This window comes from Stegodyphus dumicola, chromosome 3 (assembly GCF_044657685.1).
Source record: "Stegodyphus dumicola isolate Sdum_Otavi_A_Nest chromosome 3, ASM4465768v1".
Lineage (NCBI taxonomy): Eukaryota > Metazoa > Arthropoda > Arachnida > Araneae > Eresidae > Stegodyphus > Stegodyphus dumicola.
Window position 1 is genome coordinate 258,455,051 of NC_140770.1, and position 23,304 is coordinate 258,478,354.

General features: G+C 34.0%; 1 long non-coding RNA gene across 1 annotated transcript in view; it reads left to right on the plus strand.

Moving 5' to 3' along the window:
• The window catches only part of LOC146998326 (uncharacterized), a 398,279-nt gene that overhangs the window by 159,096 nt on the left and 215,879 nt on the right, over positions 1 to 23,304 (plus strand). The gene's annotated exons all lie outside the window — the stretch shown is intronic.

Consider the following 23,304-nt stretch of genomic DNA (forward strand, 5'->3'; position numbering starts at 1 on the left):
AGAAACACGCCAAAGTAAAACATAAAATTAAGCAAAGTTAAAACATTGTGTTTGGCGTAGATTTTAATCAAGACTCCTTCGACTTTGAGGGCAAACGGATACGGGTCTCTTTTCATCCGGAGCAAACAAATCTGCCAAACCTCTGCAGATGTCTGTGCTTCTGATGAAGAGAGACAAATACCTGTTTGCCCTCGAAATCACTAGAGTATTGACTAAGCTTTCCCTAGCGTTATGTCATAATCCCGATGTTTTACTTCTGCTTAAGGGTGTTAATTAATAAGAATCTAGCGCCAAAAGTGCATAAAATTCACTGTTTATACTAACAAGAAGGCCTTCTGTGAAACTACGTATCACAGGTCTTTAAAGAAATTTCATTAAACCTTTCCTTTTGCTGCTATTTTGAGAGAGAGTTTTGGCTTGGTATTGATGGTTAGTTAAGTATAATATAGCATATTAAAACCGTTATCTTAGTGTAAAATATTTTCTTTTGGAATCTTCTCACGCAGGTATAATTAAGAAAATTTTTAAATCAAATTTCGCTTCCCATCTCTAAGGTCATTATTCTGGAGAGCCTCCAAACTCAAATTTATTTACTATCTTATAATAAATAAGATAAGACGGAACGGATAAATTGCGATCTCGATTTACGTTTATTTAACTAAATTGTGATCTTACTTTATGCTTATCAGATTTAAACTGAGATCGTAATTTTGTAAAACGGAAATGAAGTAAAAGTTCTAATAATGCGAATCCTTGTAAGTTAACTTCTTGTAAGTAAAAAATTAGGGAAACTTCTTGCGGCTTCTAAATCCTTATGTTTAGCGTCTATTACCTTTGAAATTGGCCGATATTTATAACAATATCATTGAATAATGGTATGGATCTTCGTTAATACTCATGTTCTGATCCTCTACGGGACCTCGGAATAAAATGGCTGAAGTTTCGTTGATGGTTTCCATTTGATTTCAGTGATGTGGCTGCCTTAGAGTTTCGTGATTTTGTTCATGAGTAATGAGAATACTGACAAATTTTCCGAGAAAGTTCTCCACGAATCATGCTTATCCTTAGACAAATAGCCCTCTCGAGGTTTTCAGTATGCTACTAAGCAAGTGAAACCCTGTTATTCTATGCGACCACATCCACATATAGAAAAAATCATTTAGAGGCTTTAAGATCCGCATTAGTAAAGATTTCGTCATATTTGCAAGAATATATTTTTTAATTACGTTATCTAATAAATTCAACTAAAATTTTAATAATACATATCATTGTAAATATTGTAAACATTAGAGCAAAAAAATTAGTTTCGAGTTCATATCGGAATAATAAAACTTTAAACTTATCATCTGCCAATAAACGGAAATAACATATATTTTTTAAAGAATGCCTTTTTGAAATTGGAAACGACAAGTAATTTGAAATTGGAAACGACAAGAGTATCGAATTCAAAAGATGTAAGGCGTCGGCTGTATTCCTAAATATGCACGTATTTGTAGTTTGTTTAGATTTTCGTTTACTAAATGTTTTATAATCCAAAAAAGCATTGTTACCAAGTGCCCAGATAGTTTCCCCGTTAAGCTGAGTTAGGTTTGTCAGAAAGTGGCAGGGAAAGGCAGGATTTCTAGATTTGGTGCGAAATCGCTCATTTGGCTACATATGGCGAAAAAAATTGGCGATATATCATTGACGAAGCGAGAACATTCTAGAACACATCCTTAGTGGTTTTCTCGGAAATATTCTCGAAGATACGTTAAAGCCTACATATACGCTGCCTATATGGAGAGAAACTAATGTCTTGTGTTAGGTTTGTCGGAAAATGAACAGGGAAAGGTAAGGCTGCCAGATTTGGTACGAAATCGCCTATTTCGCGATATTTGGAGACAAATTGGCGATATATCATAGACGGAGCAAGAACATTCTAGAACGCATCTTTAGCGGTTTTCTCGGGAATATTCTCGGAGGTAGGTTAAAGCTATATATACCCTTCTTGTAGGAGGAGAAAGTAGTGTCTTGGGTTGACGTGTCTTTTCCGGCTAAACGTGTCTTTCCCGGCTAATAGTGCTTATTGGCGAATAAAATATGTTTTGATTCTTTATCAAGTGCTATTATCAATCACTGCAAATCCACGAACCCGTAGAAAGCAAGTGTTAATACACTGTGTTCGCGTTAGAAGCAAATATAGAAACCGCATGTAGATTCAATGTTAAAATTTACATTTTCTTTTCTTTTACGCTATGAGATTCAAAAGATCGGTTTTAACAAGGGAATATACAGAGTTTACTTTTGCTTCACATTGTCACTTTCTAAAATCCACTGAGTGTCTCTCAGCAACCTCTTGTTTCTTCCAGACGGAAGTGAAATCTTGCATAGATAGTATGTAAATAAAATCAGCTTTTTGAATGAGACTACTGGTTTTTGTTCAGCAGAGTTGTATTTTATCTGATAAAGTATTTTGGAAATAAGACATTATAATTAAATTTTTTATCACGAAAGTATCATTAAAATGTAGTATCATTAAAAATTAATTTAACTTGTAAGTGTAAAAATGATAAAATACAGAATCTCAGAAGATCATATATGAAAGAAAAATTATTTATACAATACATATCCGCATTTGCATGTTTTTTCACGTCTATGTATTTAAAAATATTTCGCAAAAAAGTTTAGTTTTTTTTTTTTTTTTTTTTTAACTTCTCCCCTTCCTAAAAAAATCTGATGTGGAACCATATAACTTCCTTGTATACACTTCCTTGTGTAAGTTATACACATTTTTGCTGCATTTCACTTACTTCCTCGAATTTCATTCAAGATATAATTCTCATTCATTTAATTCAGTTCTCACTAGGCAAAAATACACAAAATCTCAAATTTTTTCATTAAAAATTGTGAAATACACAAAAATTCAAAACACCAAATGCATTTAAAAATTTAATTTCCACAGTTAATATTAGGGTTTTTAACGCAAAAGCAAACAGTTCGGCCAGCTAGGGTGCCAGAATTTTGGTGCAGAGAGTTGAAACTTTACTTTTTGTTTCCCTCGGAACTGTAATTGGTGAACAAACTGACTTAATTCACTTTATACTAAGAACTTCAAACGTAAGCAAATGGTGGCCTCGGTAGGTTTAGTACCCCTTAAACAACTTTTAAGTTGTTGATAATTTTACGACTATTGCATGCAGATTAACTCATAATTAAGTCATAAAAACCTTAACCGGAACGTAAGCACAGCATGATTCAGTCACTTTTAAAGAAAAAACTGCACAATTTACCAGCAATTAAGAATTAAAAAACTGAGCTTTTACAACCAAAAAAGGGAGGTGCATAACTACATGTTATAGCAGAACCAAACTTAGCACAACAAACCCATTAGTAAAAAACTGAGCTCACCGCGCGGGGTAACAGAGTGCATATATATACGTTTGGTGCAGCCGTTTGCAACCAAGAAGGAGGTGCACAACTACGTGTTATAGGTGAACCAACCGTTTTGGAAACTGACCTCAGCAAGCCCAGTAATAAAACACTGAGCTCCCCGAGCGGGGTCAAAGAATGCATATATATATATATATATATATACGTTTGGTCAGCCGTTTGCTACCAAAGAGGGAGGTGCACAGCTACATGTTAAAGCAGAACCATCCGTTTTGAAAAATATATTCCTTTTATCTGCCCAGATATCATGTACGTGCAGATATCATGCAAAAATATCGTTCAAATGGATTCGAGAGCGGTTAAAATGAATATTTTCACTGAAATATGCTACCCAAAATGTTGCGCGATTACAGTACTTCATTTACTTCGTACAAGGGATTAACAGTCTCTGAGTTTAAATGTTTGCATTTATTTATCTATTTATTTATCCTGTATCTTCTTTCCCCCCTCCATTGTTTTGGTGTGTGTGTATGCGTCCAGTATAAAAGGTAAATACTTTCAAACAAGTATTTCCTATTACTAAATTTAATTATGCTTTAGGCAATATAACCAAAATAGTAATTAACATACTAACCTCAATACTTAAATATTTTAGAGTAGAATTAACTAGGATTAAGATTACAAATTCAATTTGCAGCACTGAGAATATTTAATTCTAAGCACGCACTGCGTGCGAAATTACTCTTCTGAATCGTATAGCTTTAGACACTAATTCTGAATTAGAATTTTAATATTAGATCTTCAGTAAGTATCTTAAAAATTTCTAAGAAATGTTTAAATTTTTTTAGAAACAATACATGACTCTTTGCTTAGCTTTTGACATAGATGTGTTCCTTTTGGCTCGGGGTATCTCCAGGATTTTATCAAAATCGTGTATCAGAAATGGTGTGTAAACTTCACTAACTTTGATTATGTACTCAAAATTGCCCTTCGTATGTGATACTGGGAGTTCTGTGAATTCCGGATTCATAAATTTCTAAAATGCCCAAAGGCAAATCTTTTATATAAATTCGTGACCTAGCGTGATAATATTTATTAATTTATTCATTAAAGATGAATCAATGCCAGAGTCCATATTATTAAATAATCTATTCGTTAAATACAATGTTTTATTGAATGCATTTTGACATTGCTGTAAGAAAGAAAGAAAGAAAAAAAAACTCTCAAACATTTTTTCTTTATCACCAAATTTTTAATCAATGCTTAACGTGTCTACGAGAAAAGTATTTACTTATGTATTTATTTAATTAAGAATTCCTTTCATAAAGAAGAAAGATAATATAAGGAACTCGAAGAAAATATATGCTGATAAAATAGCCCAGCATGAAATTTCGTAATGAAAATAAACTTTGAGTGCGATATTACACTATAGGATTATGCAAAGGTAAACTAAAATTTAGGACTGTAAAAACTGTAAAAAAGGACTCTTACAAAATTAAATATCATATTATAAAAAAATGCTTTACTTTCAACAAAGGAAGGAAATACAAATATTTGTTCATGAATAAAAATAGTTCAAATAATAGGTTAAAAAAATTTGAAAGGTTTCAGATTTTATATTACGCTCTAAGGGGCTTTTTCTGCCATTTACACATACATACAGGTTTCGAGAGCATTCGGACTAACGCCCCTTCTGTCTAAAATTATTTAAAAACAGTTAAAGATTAAAAAATATAAAATAGATAGTAAACCAAATAAAAAATTTAAGATTTGCAATTCCAGGTGCCTATATTTGGGTGGAGGAGTATGCCATTCAAAATTTGATGGGTCTATCGTTGGTTTTTCACAATGCGAGAAACATACATACATTCAAGTAGATTCTTCATTAATTAACTTCGTTAATACAGGGCGATAATATCTAGTGGCAACAGTTTGAAAAGTGATAAGCCGTTGATAAAGATATGTTGCAAATTTCGAGACTAAGATCCCTTCTGGGCTAAAGCCCCTTTGAGCTAAACATAATCGATTGTCCATTTAGGCCCTCCCATTGATACTGTCGTCAACTTATAGATTCTTTAGAATTATTTCGTAACAGAAAATTTGATAAATAATCAGTGCGTTAGCTAAGAATTTAAACTCAGAAACTTCCGAATGCCGACCGGATGCTCATCTAAGTACACCACGAAGGCACTCGTCATGGAATGTGAAAATTCCTTATAAGATTGTAAGAGTTTTTTTATGGCGGGCACTAGCCATTTTAGACTTTGGCGCCTATCAAGGCCAGAAACAGTGGTCAGACAACTAATAGCAGGGCACTGTTACCTCCTATGAACTGGCGAACAATATACATCTATACTTTCTCCGGGATTCGAACCCGAGTCCGTCAGTACGGCTATCAGAGTCACTTTTCCCTCTAGGTGGCAGTATTTAAGAGTATTTTAAGGATTTTTTCCTTCAAATTATTTGTACAAGATGATAAAACGCACTCATTATACTTGCTAAGGAAAAGAACATTTTTTTTTATTTTAGACCAAAGAATCGTTAGTTTAGAAGGGCTATTACTCTCGAAAGAGCATTATACGATGAATCTCTCTAAAAGTCTGAATCACTTTTTAAAATGATGCGGCTAAATATTTTTGCGCTGTATTAGATTTAAAGAAATTAAATATTGAAGAATCTGCGTGCATGTGTTTTTCGCATTGGGAAAAAAAAAAGATGGTACCTACAGCCAGCAAATTTTGAATTACGTAATCCTTTACCCGAACATAAGCACCTCCCTCGAAGCCTTAAGTTTGAATATTGAATTTGTTTTATTATCTGTTTCATATGTTGTAAAATTTTATGAATTTGCGATTAACAATCTCACCGATTTCAAAGCGAGTAACGGCAACACTCTACTAAAAAAAAGATATTTTTATCTGCAGCATGCAAGACTGTCTATGGGAAATTCTAAAGCTATGCTGTTTTTAAATATTCTGTGTAACTCATTTTATGTGATTTAAGTGCGAAGAACATGATATTTAACAAATAAAAGTAGCACACAGAACGTTAAAAAAAGGCCCTCCTTTTTGTGTAATACAAAATATGAAATCTTATATGATATTTTCTCCCACCTTTCTGCATGCCTTCGTGGTGTAATGGTAGCACACCAGGCACGTATTCGAGAGTTCAAAGTTCCAGTACCGGCGAGGGTATTGCACATTTTTCATGTCTCCCGCATAAAAAAAAAAAATCCTAGTGACTCTGCAAGCTTTCAATTTTTTTTTTTTTTTTTTTTTTTTTGTTGTATTATTTTTGTTAGATGTTTTATCATTTGTTATATTCCATACTGCAATTTTTTTCCTGTATTTACGAAGATGTGAATTTGTAGTTAATAGAAATGTAGGTTTAACCCTAGTTCTGGTTGAGTGAGTGTAAAAACTTCAATAAAATATCCGCATTTAATTTACTCAACAGGTTAGCAGTTTAACAATCATTTTAGCTTTACCATATCTTCTAATATAAGAAGGTAATTCTTGTTTATCCAGTATAGAACATGTCTCGATTACTAGCAGATCTCCTAATAACATATTATCGGTTTACGCGGCATGACATTTGTAATTCATGTCTCATATTGAAACATCTCTTATTTTTGGTATCATAAGATTATTAATATCACATTTGCTATTTGAACTCTATTAGAAATATACATGGTGCGCGATCTGCGTTTGTAAAGGATCAAAACTATTTCAGTACCGTAATATGCATTTCACCTGCACCTAAATTAAAATAAGCATGCAGATGAAAATATGGTTCGCTGCTTGTTTTGGAGATGCAAAACTATTAGATGAACTAATAAACGGTATTCCTATAATTCTGTCTCACTCTCTCAATTTTCAATTGGATTTAGTTGAAAATATTAGTATTGCAGGTCGTGCTTCACACAGAACTAAAATTTGTAAGTTCTGAAAATAATATTACGTTTTGCATTTATCGTACTAGAATAAATCTCTCGGTAACTGATTTGTAATTAATATTATTTAAAAGTAAGTTTGTAAGAATTTATCGCAATGTTAAAAAAATTTATTACAGTACCCATTTAAGTAATACACTGACTACCAATAAGTATTTGGACACCTATGCAAATGACGATATCTGCGGTCCCAAGGTACGCCACGGACTCCGCCGGTATATATCGGTAGGAAACAGCATCGGCTTTAGTCGCATGCAAGATGCCTCGCAGTTCGGAGCTCTCTGATTTCGAGAAAGGTATAATTATTGGGTATCACAAATGTGGCCGATCCTTAAGGAACATATCTAGCGATCTGAAGTACCCAATATCGACAGTGGTCTATGTGATTAAGGAGTGGAAGGTGAGCGGTGATTGTCGGAATGTGCCCCGAGTCGCAGACTAACGAAACTTGGGGATAGAGAGCGACGAGTGCTGTTCAGAGGTATATGCCAATAGAGTACATGCCATTGTATGGTGCCAATAGAGTTCATCGAATAGACTGGCCTGCCCAGAGTCAAGATCTGAACCCTATCGAGAACCTCTGGGACGAGTTGCATCGCCGAATTCAGGGGTGCACTACCCGTGCAAAATCGGTGAAGGAACTTCTATGTCTTCTCCAAGCCGAGTGGGAAGAAAATACCACTAGCTGTTATACAAAGACTTGTGGAAAGTATACCCCGGAGGATCCACGCTGTAATTACCTCTCGTGGAGGCTCTACCAACTATTGATTTTGAATAAAGTTAGTTTTTCTTTTCTATCACAGGTGTCCAAATACTTATTGGTAGTCAGTATACTACACAGTTTTAATGCCATATACGAAGGTGGATTCCACCCCCCCCCAAAAAAAACCTTACAAATGTAATAAAATGTTTTATTACCGATAGACAGAAAATACAAAAGAGAATTAAGAGGTTCTGTCTATCTACGTTTCTGTCATTTTTTCCACATAATAACCAAATTCGTATATTTAAGCATTTATCTGAATGCTGGATTAACTTGTTTAAATAGGCTTGGTAGAAATACCGTGCTTCCCATTGAGCCATTTCTCTATAGCTGGTTTCACATTACAGTCTGAAGAGAACCTCATTCCAGATAAATGTTCCAACAATTGCGGCCCATTGAGCCATTTCTCGATAGCTGTTTTCACGTCACAGTCTGAAGAGAACCTCATTCCAGATAAATGTTCCATCAATTGCGGAAAAGGGAAACAGTCACTGCGTACTAAATCTGGGCTATTCGGGGATGATCCCAGACTTCTTACTTTTGCAGCAATGTTTGGGTTTGGCGAGCAGTACGGGACCAGGCATTGTCGTGCAGGAGGATGACACCATCTCTCAACATTCCAGGCTGCTTGTGTCGGATGGCTTCATGTAATCTTGTCAAAATGGCACAATAATGATGGCCACGCTCCAGGCATTAGCTCTCATATGCAAATTTTGATTATGCAATATATCATTTGTACATATGTCTCACAAAGTGCAAAGGTGTCATTTATACATATTTTTTAATTTTTGTAACAATTTACCTTGGCTGATACAAAATAAGCATAGCTCATCCGGCAGTCCACCTAGTTCTGGTGGCTGCTGGTTGTGCAAGTAGATTTTACCTCCGCTCATCAGGTATTAATTCTGATTGGTTTCGCCTTAGGACGGAAGCCTGGTCGGCGGCGAGCGAACGAACGAACTCAAACAAGATAACAATTTACAGCTCGCACCTCCATATAAGAGCACTTTTTTAAATGTCCCATTTCAATCACTCTTACGCATCTGTAAATTTATTCTACTTACCCGCACAACCGCTGCTAGACATTTAGTGCCATCTATTACACTCTAGGGTAAAAGTATTTCGTCCACAATAATTATTTTTCAACTCCTGATGCCTGTAATCCTTTTTTACATCTCCCTACTCATTAACGCATATATTCTGAAAAATTGTACGCACAAAAGTCATCATTACAGATGCATATAACGTTTTTGCTACAGATGAAAATTTGTTATGGTCTTGAGTGCCACACTTTTGATTTTCTGGAAAGACTTTAGCGTTTTATCTATGTTATTTTGTGAAATAACTAACTTCCTTCCGGATACTCTTGCTTTGATTTAAAAAATAAAAATTAAAAAAAAAAAAAAAAAAAAAAAAAAAAAACTTCAAAAATGCAAAAACTTCTTTTCAACTATTAATCGAGTATTTTTGGTCAATTTATACTGAAAAAGAAACCTCAGCATACAAGAGTTTTCATTATGGCTTGCATTTATTACGTATTATTCATATATTTTAAATACAAGTATATGTTTAAAAATTACATCCTTAATTTTGTTTCTCATTAAACGCGAGTTGATATTTCTTTTAAATAAAAATTTTAATATTAAGTAAATTCTTCGTTTATCATTTTCTTTTTCTTATATCTTTGTATGAAGATTTCAAAATTCAAAATATTCGAGAGATTTGAATACTTCTTAGGATTCTGGTACCTATTAGAGAAAATTTAGAATTGGTTTCACATATGTTTCTTGCTTTTGCTTGTGTCTGTTTACTTCCGTCATAATAAATAAATTAAAAAATATTTTAACAGAATTTCAGATATAATTGCTTTTTTAAAACTCTTTTCTATGTAAAATTAGAACAAAATGTAAAAGAAAGCGGGAGAAATAATTTATAATTTAAATAAAAAATAAAGGAGCAGATATTTGAATATGTTGATATAAACTTAGAAAAAACAGTTTTCACACATGAACAATTATACTTAATATAATATAGTTCAAAATTCCGTATTATAGACATTTATATCATAGGTTTGCTTTTCTAATCATGACAAAGCACGCTAGAGTTATCTACATAAGAGTTTGGTTTGCCTTGTTTGGGTTTGGTTATTACGACAAAGCCTCGAGGGCTATCTGCCTAAGGGGAGGGATGCCTTCATGGAGGAGACGTTGTAAGGGAAACTTGTTCGTGTACACATGGATAAACCACGAAAACGTCCTTGCAGCCAGCTCGTTCGCGGGATTCGAATTACCATTGATCAAAGAGATATTATGATGTCCAGCGCTCGGCAGTATTAACCAAGGAGAGAGATGCCTTCGTGCGGGACTTTCTAAAGGATAACACTTATACGTATCCAAATGGCAAAGCTAAGAAAACGTTCAGAGGATTAATTCGCTTGTCTGTAACCGAAACCAATTCGAACTACTATTCAACGACTTGACCACTAGGACGCTATTCAGCTTCTATGGAACAATAAATTAGATTTGACAAATGATCCCCCAGCCGCATTTAATACTTTATTCGAAGCTCCTTGAAATTTGAAACAAAGGAATGCTATTTTAAACAATGGACATGGCGGGAGTTCATTTGCTGATTGTGTCTGAATTTTTATTTTAAAATGTTTAGATTGATATCTGATTACTGCCTTTTACGTATGCCGGATAAAATGAGATTTTAGGTTTTATTGCTGTTATATAACATTTGCCGTGCATATATTTTAATGTTTAATTCATTCACAGAATAATGTCACTGTAAATGTGGTATTAGTTTTAAAATTGTTATTTATAAATTCTTTGTAAAAAGTAGTGGAAAACCATCTTATCGTTGTTTAAAGAGTTACTTAGTTTTGCACTGAATAAGTATTGGGTCTCTTCTTGAAACTATTAAAGTTTGGCCCAATCAAATTAAGGGCAATTATTTATTTGTAAACGTTTCAATGTTAATACGCTTTTAGTCTCCTTTTTTGTAACTCAAAAGTATTTCACATAAATAAGCACTGCACATTATCATTCATATTGTTTAAAATTATTTTTATAAACAGAAATTTCTTACAAAATTTTATCAAGTACGCCAAAGAAAAGAGACAAAATTATAATACTACGAACATTTCACTTATTTTCTACTAAAATTTCTTAACCATTTCATCAATTTCTTACTCCTTTTTATAGAAATCTCTTCCCTTAGGACGGTAAGAAAGCTACATTTATCATCGTTTCCGGATACGCTTGAGACACTCTTCATTTTTCGAGATGAGGCAGCTATTATGCTACAGTGTCCTATTTTTTAAACTTACCCGTACCGCAGATGTATGATGTATTACAATCGTGACATAGAGATCATAAAGTGTTTTTTAAGGCTATCCATCTTCGAAATTTATAAATCATGTCTAGCATTTGCACGCTATTTTCTTGTTCGGAAATATCTATTTATACCCGTTGCAGCTTCCCAACGGCGCAATTTGCCCAAAGTCCAAAGGCGCAATTTGCCCAGAAGGACTGTTAATTTCGTTTTGGCATTTTGCGTTGATTCACTACAAGCGTTGCTTCACTTTTCAAATTGTCGCCACCAAAAATTATCGCCCTTTATTATATAAAGAAATTAAATAATGCATAATCTGTATAAATGTATGTACGTTCCTCGCATTGTGATAAAACAACGGTACCTAGAGCCATCGGAATTTGAATAACGTAATCTTCCATAGAATACGGGCATGTAATAATTTTATAATCTGAGTCTTTGCTAATGAATCACCTAGTGTTAATTACGATAGAATTCGTGAATTCCTTTCCGTTTTTCTTATAGTTTGGAAATTCTGTGAATCTATAATCTTTGACCAGTATATTATGTATTTGAAAATAAGTATATTATATACATAATATTAAAGGTGTTAAAATAGTTTTAGCATTTAAGAAATGTGTTTCTTGCACCAAATCATTTTATACCACTTTAGTACAGAAATTTACTTTCTGCACTAATCCTGTTCCTAATGTTTTTTGCACTAATCGTTTTATACGACTTTCGAAATTTACTATCTATAAATTATTAAAAATAATTACGTCATCATATTTGATGAGCAGAAGTCGTTTTTGGCCCAAAGTGCTTTAGCCCAGGGCATATTACGTTGAAAACTTTAAATGTCGGTTTACGTTTCAAACTGTTGCCACCAAATATTACAGCCGTGTATTATATTTAAAGAAATTAAATTATGAAGATTCTGCCTAAATGTATGTATGTGTCTCGCATTCTGATAAAACAAAGGTACCTAGAGCGATAAAATATTGTATGACGTAATCCTCCTGCGAATATGGGCATCTTGAAGCCCAAATTTGATATTGGGAATTTGTTTTATTATCGATTCATATTTTGTAAAACGTTTGCGAACTTTTGATTAACAAACTCAAGAATTTCAAAGCGAGCAATGGCAATTATGTATATAAAAAACATTTTTATCTCCAGCGCGCGAGAATGTGTATTGGAAATTCTAAAGATAGGCTCAATAAAGGTAGCACACAAAATGTTAAAAAACTCCCCTTTGGACGTAACTTAATATCTGAAATCTTCCATATTTTTTTTGGGGGGGGGGAACTTCTGTTTTAAGCAGTTACTCTTTATTTTCGTAATGATATAATGCAGAATATATATGCAGGGAAATAAATGAAAGTCGCTATAAAAAACTGAAACAAACGAAAATCATCTGCCCTGATCTTTGAAATAATTTTATTATAGATATTCGGATTGAATATTTAAGTACTAGTATCCCGCAATAAAATTATAATAGAGTCATTTTAATTTCCTTTCAATTTCTAGACATTGCCATTTAGCATCATATGTAAGCAAGGATTTGAATAAATGGTCAGTGTATTATGAAGACACAAAATAAATGTTTAGCATGACGAAAAGTTAAACAGAATGGCTTGAGTATATAATTTACGAACTGATCACATTATTTTGAAAATCGATATATCTACTTTGTTGATTCATTTCGTGCTGCACAATAAAACATTAATACCATCTTGATACACGGAAATGTTCTGCTGAGATAATTAAGCTTTCCGATTGATGTACGCGAACATTGTCGTCGACTGTCGACTCATTGTAATGAAGCAGACACTCATTGTAATGAAGCAAACTTAAATGTAATAACACTGTAGAAACAGTTGATGACACAGATGGATAAATATTGCATTTCATCATTGTAATGAAGCAAATAGATTCAGAAATAATAATGTCGTAGAAATATTGATTGCACAGAATGTTGATTCATAATAAAGAGCAAAATGGGTAGCAGATGAAGGCAAAATGCTCATCTTTATTTTAGGAAACATGCTGCAGCCAGAAGCAACCTGGCAGACTACTCGTACCTGTTTCGAAACGTTTAAATTTTTGTCAGCTTTGCAGTAAGAAGAGAGCAGTAAACATCATTCCAACTAGAGCGAAGAATAGAAAGCAAGTCAGTTAATTTCAGGAAGAAATCCAGATTAGAATGAGTTAGTTTCGGTTCTCAAGGCATTTGACTGGATAATTAATACTGCTGGAAAATTGTTATTGGCTGTTTGAGTTTTAGTTCCGCTTATATGACCAGCGTTATGTAAGAGTCATATGACAAGGATTAATCTTGAAATGACGCAGTAGAGAAGGAGATTACTATTTTTAGAATAGGAAGGGGAAATGAACAAATTAAATTTAAGAATTAAGGGACTATGTTTAATTTAAATTATAATTTAGATATCTTTTGTGTTTCTTACATATATATATATATATATATATATACATACTCTGACGTTGGGATACTACATATATATATATAGTATCCCAACATATATATACAGATATATATATCCCAACATCAACTCACATAAGCGTAGTTATTTGTTATGGAAATTTACTTTAATTTAATAAATCGTGTTTGAGCAATTTATTACTCATTCCAGTTAATGGAAATTACCTATTTTGTTACGAGAGTAAAAATCGAAACTAAGAATGAAAATATGCGATGCGATTTTAAAATATTTTAAACCTTCTGAGATATCTTATTTATAATTGTAAAATATGTCATAGTATAACTATAATTTTATCCAAAAATAAACATTAGTTTGCAAAACCTAAGAAACTTTTCTGATTTTTTCCGAAAATCTGCAAACAATCAACTGAGAGACATGAAAGAACGAATAGGAAAAGACTTTATTGACATTGGTACAAAAATCTGTCTGTTCTAGAAGCAGAACAAGGAACCAAAGAGACTCTGTAAATGGCATGACCTCCCGTAACTTCAAGGTTTGCATTGCACCGTCTGCACTCTAACCACACTAATACCACACTATCTAACAGTTCTTGGGGTAAGAGATCCCATTCTTCAAGAAACATCTTTTTCAGTTCTTTGGTGTTCTCCGAATGGTAGCATTGTTCCCCCAGTTGTTTTCGTAAAGTATCCCACACATGTTCAATGATATTTAAATCAGAATATCCCGCTGGCCAATTCTTTCTGTGGATATCTTGACTTTCCAGGACCTTCTCAACAGCAAGCGCCGTTTCTGACCGTATACTGTAATCCATAAAACCGAAATCAGGACAAATAGCACCTTGGAAAAGGTGCACGTAGGAGAAGAGAACTTCATCACATTAATGACAGACGGTAAGTGAATCTCTGTCGAAAATGTGAAACTCTGTCCGTTGGATCATCATAATGCCTCCCCACGTCAGGACCACTCCAACGGTCTCTGACGCTGATGTTAGTGGGATGAAAGCATATCTCTACCCCTCTTCGTATCAACTAGCGCCGAGAATCGTTTGTCAAAGTGAAAGGACTCTATAACTGGTAAACAGGAGAATCTCTGTCGAAAATGTGAAACTCTGTCCGTTGGTTCATCATAATGCCTACCCATGCATCATAATGCCTCCCCACGTCAGGACCACTCCAACGGTCTCTTACGCTGATGTTAGTGAGATGAAAGCATATCTCTACCCCTCTTCGTATCAACTAGCGCCGAGAATCGTTTGTCAAAGTGAAAGGACTCTATAACTGGTAAACAGGAGAATCCCTGTCGAAAATGTGAAACTCTGTCCGTTGGTTCATCATAATGCCTCCCCATGCATCATAATGCCTACCCATGCATCATAATACCTCCCCACGTCAGGACCAATCCAATGGTGGTCTCTTACGCTGATGTTAGTGGGATGAAAGCATATCTCTACCTCTCTTCGTATCAACTAGCGCCGAGATTCGTTTGTCAAAGTGAAAGGACTCTATAACTGGTAAACAGGAGAATCTCTGTCGAAAATGTGAAACTCTGTCCGTTGGTTCATCATAATGCCTCCCCACGTCAGGACCACTCCAACGGTCTCTTACGCTGATGTTAGTGAGATGAAAGCATATCTCTACCTCTCTTCGTATCAACTAGCGCCGAGAATCGTTTGTCAAAGTGAAAGGACTCTATAACTGGTAAACAGGATGTGACTTTATTCATGAGGTGTCCACTGTTTGTGTTCTGTACACCACAATAAACGGTTGCGCTGATGAGCTGCGTCATTGCTATCCAGCATTCAGATCGTCGGGCGAACACGGCACCTTCATGAAATCGTCTAACTGCAATAAACGGGGACACATGTCATCTGACTGTTGAGCTCACTGTTGAACAATTTTGATCTCTTTTCGCTTGCAGTGAGATATATCTCTTAGCGTTTTTATTTTTATTTTTATTTTTATTTTTTTTTTGACAGATCACCATGAACCTTTCGTACAGCTGAACTGTCGTCTGGTAGGCTTTCCAAGCTCGTGAAAGAACACTTTTATCAATTCCAAACTCTTCGGCGACAAAAGACACACTACACCTCTCATCAATCTTGCCAATCCTTCTACAAGTGTAAATACGTCTTGATGTTTTCTTTGTACCGAGTATTATATGTATAGTTTCTTATATATATGTATATTTCTTGCATACTGCTTGTGCAGTCTCAATATGACTTGTAGAAGAATGCCTGGAAATGCTTCCCTTTCATCTTTATTATTCATTCTTTATTATTGCCTTGCACTGCGCTTGTTGACTTGTCGCGTATTGCGTGCCCTGGTGTAACATCTCGTTTCATGGTGCTGATATTTGCATATGCATCAGCTTTCTACTCAGTTGGCTCTTCACTTTACGGATCGCAAAAATTTGTTTACAATATTCCATGGTTGTGAGTTGAAAAAAGAATTTGTTGCTTAAGTTTTGCACATTAGTGTATTTGTAAAACGTAGCTGCAAAAGTCCTAAGGTGAATGAATATTTTTGAATTTGCAATTTTGAAGTTATAAAGTTCTCTCAGCAATAAAAATTTTATTGTAATATGCATGGTGCATTATCAGCTAAGCAATTAATAAAACATAAATAAAAAGTAAATAAATAAATAAAAGGAAGGCATATACGCTACATTATCAGGGTTCTCCAAATAATTCCTGACTTAAATGTAAGCTATGCGTAGGAAAAGTATAAATAGGATTAAATTTATTATCTTTTGCTTCATGAAGTATAAAACGTACACTAATACGTTTTATTGGGTTTTTGACAAAACTATTTCTTTTTTCTCTCGGTTATTATTATTTATTTTGGTTAAGCGCTTTTTATCATTATAAGTTTATTGAATGCTTCTATTGAGCTTCATAAGAAATAGTGACGATTGAGCCGTTCAGTTTCTGAGAATTTTAATGACAATGTTTTTAATATAAATACGTAACTATAAATAAATATGTAAACAAATAGTTGAGAAAGTTTTAAATGCTACCTTTGTTCTCTTTCAATAGACGTTTCTGCGTTACATAGGTGCGAGAAGGTAAACAGGAAATCTCGTCTATGGACAGGTACAAGCAGAAGTAGGCGAGATACCGGAATTTCACCATTATTCATACTGCACTAACTCGTATTTCAGTCCTAGTTTTAACGGAACAGACCTTGCTGTAGGAATCGAGAGCTTGATACCCCTCATCTTCTCTTCCAAACCATTGTAAAAAGCCTTTCAACTCACCAGTTTTGTAAGAGTTCCATGTTGCACAAGCACCATACGCTTACAAACACCATGCCATCTCAAGAATTCAAACCCAAGCCCAACGATACGGCAGTCAACTGATCTGTGATCAACTTGTGTCAACTAGCTGCCGAATGGATAAGAGCGCTGAAAATTAATTGTTCGACCCTAAAATTAATAGTTGGACCGTTCTCTGCGAATGATTTGGTTGCGTGTGTTTTTCTCTATACTTGAGGTAAATGCGAAAGAATTTCCATTTACAATGCCCTTCACGAAACATCCTATCCTTAGTCAGAACGTTCTTGTGCGCTTTATTTTAATCCGTTGTTTTATTAGTCATCAACTAAGATCAACGTAATATGGATCCGTCTATTTTGAGAGCCCTCGCTTTCGAAGTATTAATTTTTTTTTTACCCTGAGCCAGAGTGGCTTCGGATCTTCACTGATGGATCCCTCCTGTCTGATGGCCTTAATGCAGGTGTCGGAGTTTTCTCCGAAATTTTCTCTTTCTACATCCCTGTGAGCAAGGTTCTGTGTTTGACGGTGAAATTGCTGCGATTCGCACAGCTCTGTACCAGCTACCATGCCACTTGGAAAAATTCTCAAGAGCTGTTATACTCAGTGATTCCCGAGCTGCTCTCTGTTGGCTATCGTTTCAGATAAAAATCCCGTATCACAGGACATATTGGATTGTCGACATTATCTACAAACCCTGGCTTCACTTTAGAAAACTATTGTCCTCCAGTGAGTTCCTGCTCACTGTGGGATTCGATCTAACGAGAAAGCCCGCTTCTTGGCAAAAAAAGGTGTTTTAATCATGCACAATATTTCTCGTCCTTTGCCTTTCCATACTGTTAGGAATCTTATTAAAAGATCTCTATCATCGTGTTTCTCATAAGTCTTGGAAGAATGCTATCTCGAATTTGTTTAATGGCCGGCCCAAGACGTAGAGCGGTCGCTGAATTTCCGCCTTGCCACCGGACATGACTGCCTCAAATATCATCCTCATAGATTCAAAATTGTTCCTTCTCCGATATGCACTCTGTGCAGCTCTGGAGAGGTGATGGATGCAGCACATCTGTCCCACTGTCCTGCTTTGCGCAAAACTTTTCTCGCCAAGCGTTGCTGGGAGGCAAGAGATATGTTAGATTAGTAGACTCTGTTACAGCTATTTTTTTCATTGTATTGCTGTATTCTATATTCTTTATTTTTTTTTTATTTTTTTATTTATTTATTTATTTTTTTTTTTGCTGTAACTGTTCATAATCTGCCATTGGAAATTTAAAAAAAAAAAAAAAAGACTAAGATCAACGAGTAGAAGTTTCAGGTGTTAAAGCAGCTAAGACTGCCAATCGCATCTCTACTTTTCTTCTCACCTATATGTCAAAATACTGATATGTGCACTGTTAGTCATTCTTATTACTCATCAAATTATTCCTTCAAACATTGTAATTATGAAATGTCTTTTATTATTCCCCAGATGTTAAGCATAAAAATAATTTGCTTCAAATATTAAAGTAACAGTTCAAACTTCAGCCATTCTGAATCATAGATCTTAATAAAAATCTAACTCAGAAGACAGAATAAAGCATTATATTATATTTAAGTATCTAAATTTAATCTTTTTCCCCGCGTAACTCTTAGCTTGTCCTAGTGAAAGATTCTGGGTATCAGCTCTAAGAAATGTGTCATGTGTAATTCGTATCAATCAGTTTTAAAACTATTTTATTTTTTTTAAACTGCCGTATTGTCTTCGTTCTCGAGCATTATTGCTTATTTGATTTACACAGTGTAACACTTATGATCAGTCCAACGTAGTTGGAATTCCAGCACTGGTAAATCTGCTCGAATGATGTTATTACATTTATCTAAAAGCAGTTTATCCAATCAGCAGAAAGGTTATCAAATATGTGTAAAGTTTTGAGCAACTATAAGGTTAAAAATGCCTGCAGGAGTAAAGATACAGATAATAATAAAAATAAGGGAAAATTGAGAGAAAGTTTATTTTTTATGAAGCTCCTCGAGTAACCAGGGTGGTGCAAGAGAAAATCTAATCTTCGTCTAACTCCAGGAGAGAAATCAAACTTCGGCTTAAGCTGGAAACTCTGAATGTGTTATATATATTTCTTTAAAAAGTAATCCTTAAAGTATATATTGCAGCTTAAATTGACGTTTTAGGTCCTATAAGAAATTTTAAGGGCCAGTATGATTTGTGCCGGTTTAATCGGCTTAAGATAACGGTATTAAAGTATCTTCAAGTGTACTCTTCTGATCGAATGTTTGCTAGAAAGTTATCTCAAACATCCAGCGAGATTACAAAAACAGTGCACTCTAAACTGGAATTTTCATGATGGAGGGAAAGAAAAAATCAGATTCCCTCTTCCATCATTCATTCTTCCAATATTCATTTAGAAAATTTATAACTTTCTGTAGCTTTTACCCTCAGCGTCAGCAAATGTGACGCATAGAATCAGTTGAAGAATATATTGCGATTTACAAATAATGTGAAAATTGTGTTCGTTGTTTGACTTCTAAAATAATGATGTGAAACAGTTTCAGTATTCTATTTTAGAAAAAGAACCACAGGTATGAGAGTCATGATGATGCCGCCTAACAAATGCTGTACTTTTCTTAGCACTGTGTTGACGTTAAATACTAAGGTTGTTTGCTGATTTTTTAGACAATTTCCATTGTACTTACAGAAATATTTTACCTAAATATTTTGCGTTTTAAATGTTATATTTGATAACCATTATTCTTCACTATCTTTATACACTGTAATTTCCAAGACAATAAAATTTTTTTAGTAGCCTAAGAGGTATTTTATCCCATTCCTCTTGAACAGTTTTTCAAAGCCCAAGCAAGTTTGTAGGTTCACGTGTGGACAATCCGCTTTTTGAAAGTTCAAAAGCGCAAAAATCCATGGATGATACCATCAGAAGATATAATAGAGATATGGCCTTGGTACACATTTCTTGTTCCATTTGTTACAGGAAATAAACAGTGGAATTTGACGTACGACAGCTTCCTTTGTCTTAATGCAATTCTACTGATGGCACAGTGGACAAAGAGAAGATGCTTCGTATTTCAAAAATTGGATATACAATATGTGAAGTTGACTTTAATAGTTTTCTACACTCTGTTTAATATTTATTTGTCATTGTAAGCAGAAACCAGAAACAATGATAAATCTCTTTGAAAAGATTTCTTGAGATTCTTTGAACCATGTTCTAAAATTTTGTTCTTCTCTTTGATGATAATAAATGGATCTCTTTTTATTGCGTTCATTTAAATGTACCCAATATTCATCTATTGTGCAACCTTTTTCCAGTTTTGATCGAGTAATTGTTTCTCATACAGAATTTAGCACGTTCTCTTTTCTCATGGGAAAAGACCATGCACATCACGTTTTTTTCATTGTTACTGAAAATATTATCAATTGTTGGCATTTAGATCATGGCATTTAGAGGATGTTTTAATGAATAAATGAGAGTAACGTTCTTTGGAAAAAGCATAAACATAGCCTTCCGTCCATTGCTTCTTTTAAACAGCCATTTTGCATGAAAACAAGATTCTTAAGAGGACGATAATTTACATTTTCAAAAATAAAGTTGCAGTTAAAAAGAATTTTATAAGCAGGCGATTTTTGCTTTTTTGTACGAAGTAAAGGAAATATTGTAATCGCGAAAATTTTCGGGTATAACATTTCAACGAAAATATCCATTTTGACCGCTATCAAATGCAATTTAGCGATGTATTTGCGTGACATTTGTACGCAGAATAAAGAACTCCTTTTTCCCTAAACGGCCTGCTGAAATGGATTCAGAAGACATTGTATAGTGACTTCTGTACGTACGTAAGTACGTGTACGTATGTATGTATGTATATCGCATAACTCAAAAACGAATGGCCTCAGGAAGTTGAAATTTCGTATATAACACTGTTATAACTTGTGGCTGTGCACTTATCTCTTTGGTTGCAATCGATAGCACCAAAAGTATATACATACTTGAGACCCATTCTGTTTCTCGGCTCAGTGAGCTCATTTACTTATTCTTATATGTAGGTAAATTGCTCCTTTGCTCTTTTTTTGCTTTAAAAACGATTGAATTACGTTGTTCTTATCTTCCTGTTAAGGTTTTTATGTTTTTTAACAATATGCATGCAATAGTTGTAGAATTATCAACAATTTGGATGTTGTTTAAGTGCGGTTAAAAATAATTTTTCTTACCATAGCGGCCATATTAGTTTACATTTGGAACTCAGCAGAGTAGTGATTTAAATCAGTTTCTGCACCTACAGAGTCATTTTGCTGAATGGAACCAAAAGTAAAGTTTTAGTTTTGTGCACCGAAAATCTGTCTTCTTGCCCGCTGGCGCCGAATTGCTTGTTTTTGCGTATAAATTTTTATTTTACTTGTAGTTTTTTCAATTGTGTTAACTATATATAAATATATATATATATATATAGTATATAGTATATACAGTAAATCCTTTTCTATATTTTTCAATTTGTAGTGGAGTTATTTTGAGGTTGTATGTATTTTTGTCTTGAAGCGAAGTGAGAACTGAATTAATTGAATGAGAAATATATCTAATGAAATTCGAGGAAATAAATTTTAAATAAAATGCAGCAAAAAATGAGTATAATTTAATATTTGAAAAATCGTCTAAAACGTGTGTGATCAGCCTCTATATTCGGAATGTTTATTGAAATGACCACATGATTCAAGTGTTTTTAATTCCATGTGATTTTTTGCTCTTGTTGCGGGATGAACGTCACATTTATTTACTCATATGTCATATGATGTGCAGGAATTCAAGACACATTTGTAGAGACATTAGGTAATTTTTGGACGCAGGCATGAGGAAAAATTATCAACGCCTTCTCCGGAAATTGAACTGCGCAACTCTGGAATAAGCGCCTAGCATGCAGACCACCACACCACTAAGGCAGACCAAGAGGGCGAGAGAAATACCTTATAATCGTATAAAATCGTAAAAATATAAACTTTAGTGCTATGTAGACACTTGTTGGATCGCAGTTTGAATGCTGATTCGGTGATGTACTGTGAAAAAAATGTTTATATTTTGTTCATACAGAGATTAAGCATATAATTTTGATAATAGATCGAATAAAATTAAAACAAATATGAGTGGGTTCAAGATCGTTTATTTTGCAGTAATATGCCATTTTAAAAACTAAATAGTTTAACAACAGAAAGACCTTAAAGTTAAGTTTTAATGAAATGCATGAAAAAATGGGTATAATTTAATATTCCGTACAATTTAGTCATGTGGTGCACACATCAGATTTTTTAAATATTGTGTCATGCAAGGAACATATTAAAGTTTTTCTTAATGAGAACAATCACTATTTCCCTGAATTGAAATAAAGAATGTTTATGCAAATTGATGTTTCTAACTGATATAACCAAACATACCAATGAACTAAAGGCGCCAAGGAAAAGGTCAGACAGTGCTTGAATATTTTTAATATGTTAATACTAGTACATGTAAATAATTCTCAAATGTAAAGTGCTTGAAAATGCATACATCTATTGTAGACAAAGATAAACTTCAAATCTACGTTAAAGCATTTAAGGAGGAATTTTCCAAAAGATGTAAAGACTTTGAAGTTTTGACCTATATTTTCCTTTCTAATCAAACCAGATTTAATAGACCCAATAAATTCCACCCAATGTCTCAATTTTTGAGTGGATGGAAGTTGATAATTTTGAGGTGGAACGTATTGAGCAAATAACTTCATAATTAAGGAAAGTCAAATAATCTAGAAGATAACTTTAACGATAAATCGGCAGCTATTTTAAATTTCTGGCCGTCAGTGCAGGAGAGATTTCATGGTTTGAAGAAAATATCATGTGCTCTGCTTTCTGCTTTTAGTTCCACATATCTGTGTGAACAAATCTTTTCTCATAAGATAACTATTCTGAGTGCACAAAAGGGTTGTTTAACAACTGGATATTCAAAATGAAGTGTCAAAGGGAATGTCATAAATTATGCCCCTGCTATTACGATATTTAGAGCAGTACAGGGACAAGGTTGACACTAAAATTTTAATTTTATATTTAACTAGGTGGTGGCCAAAACTGTGGACACTTTTGGAAATTTTTATGTTTTTGAACTTTGTATGCTTATAGAAAATGTTACGTTTCGCAAAATGGA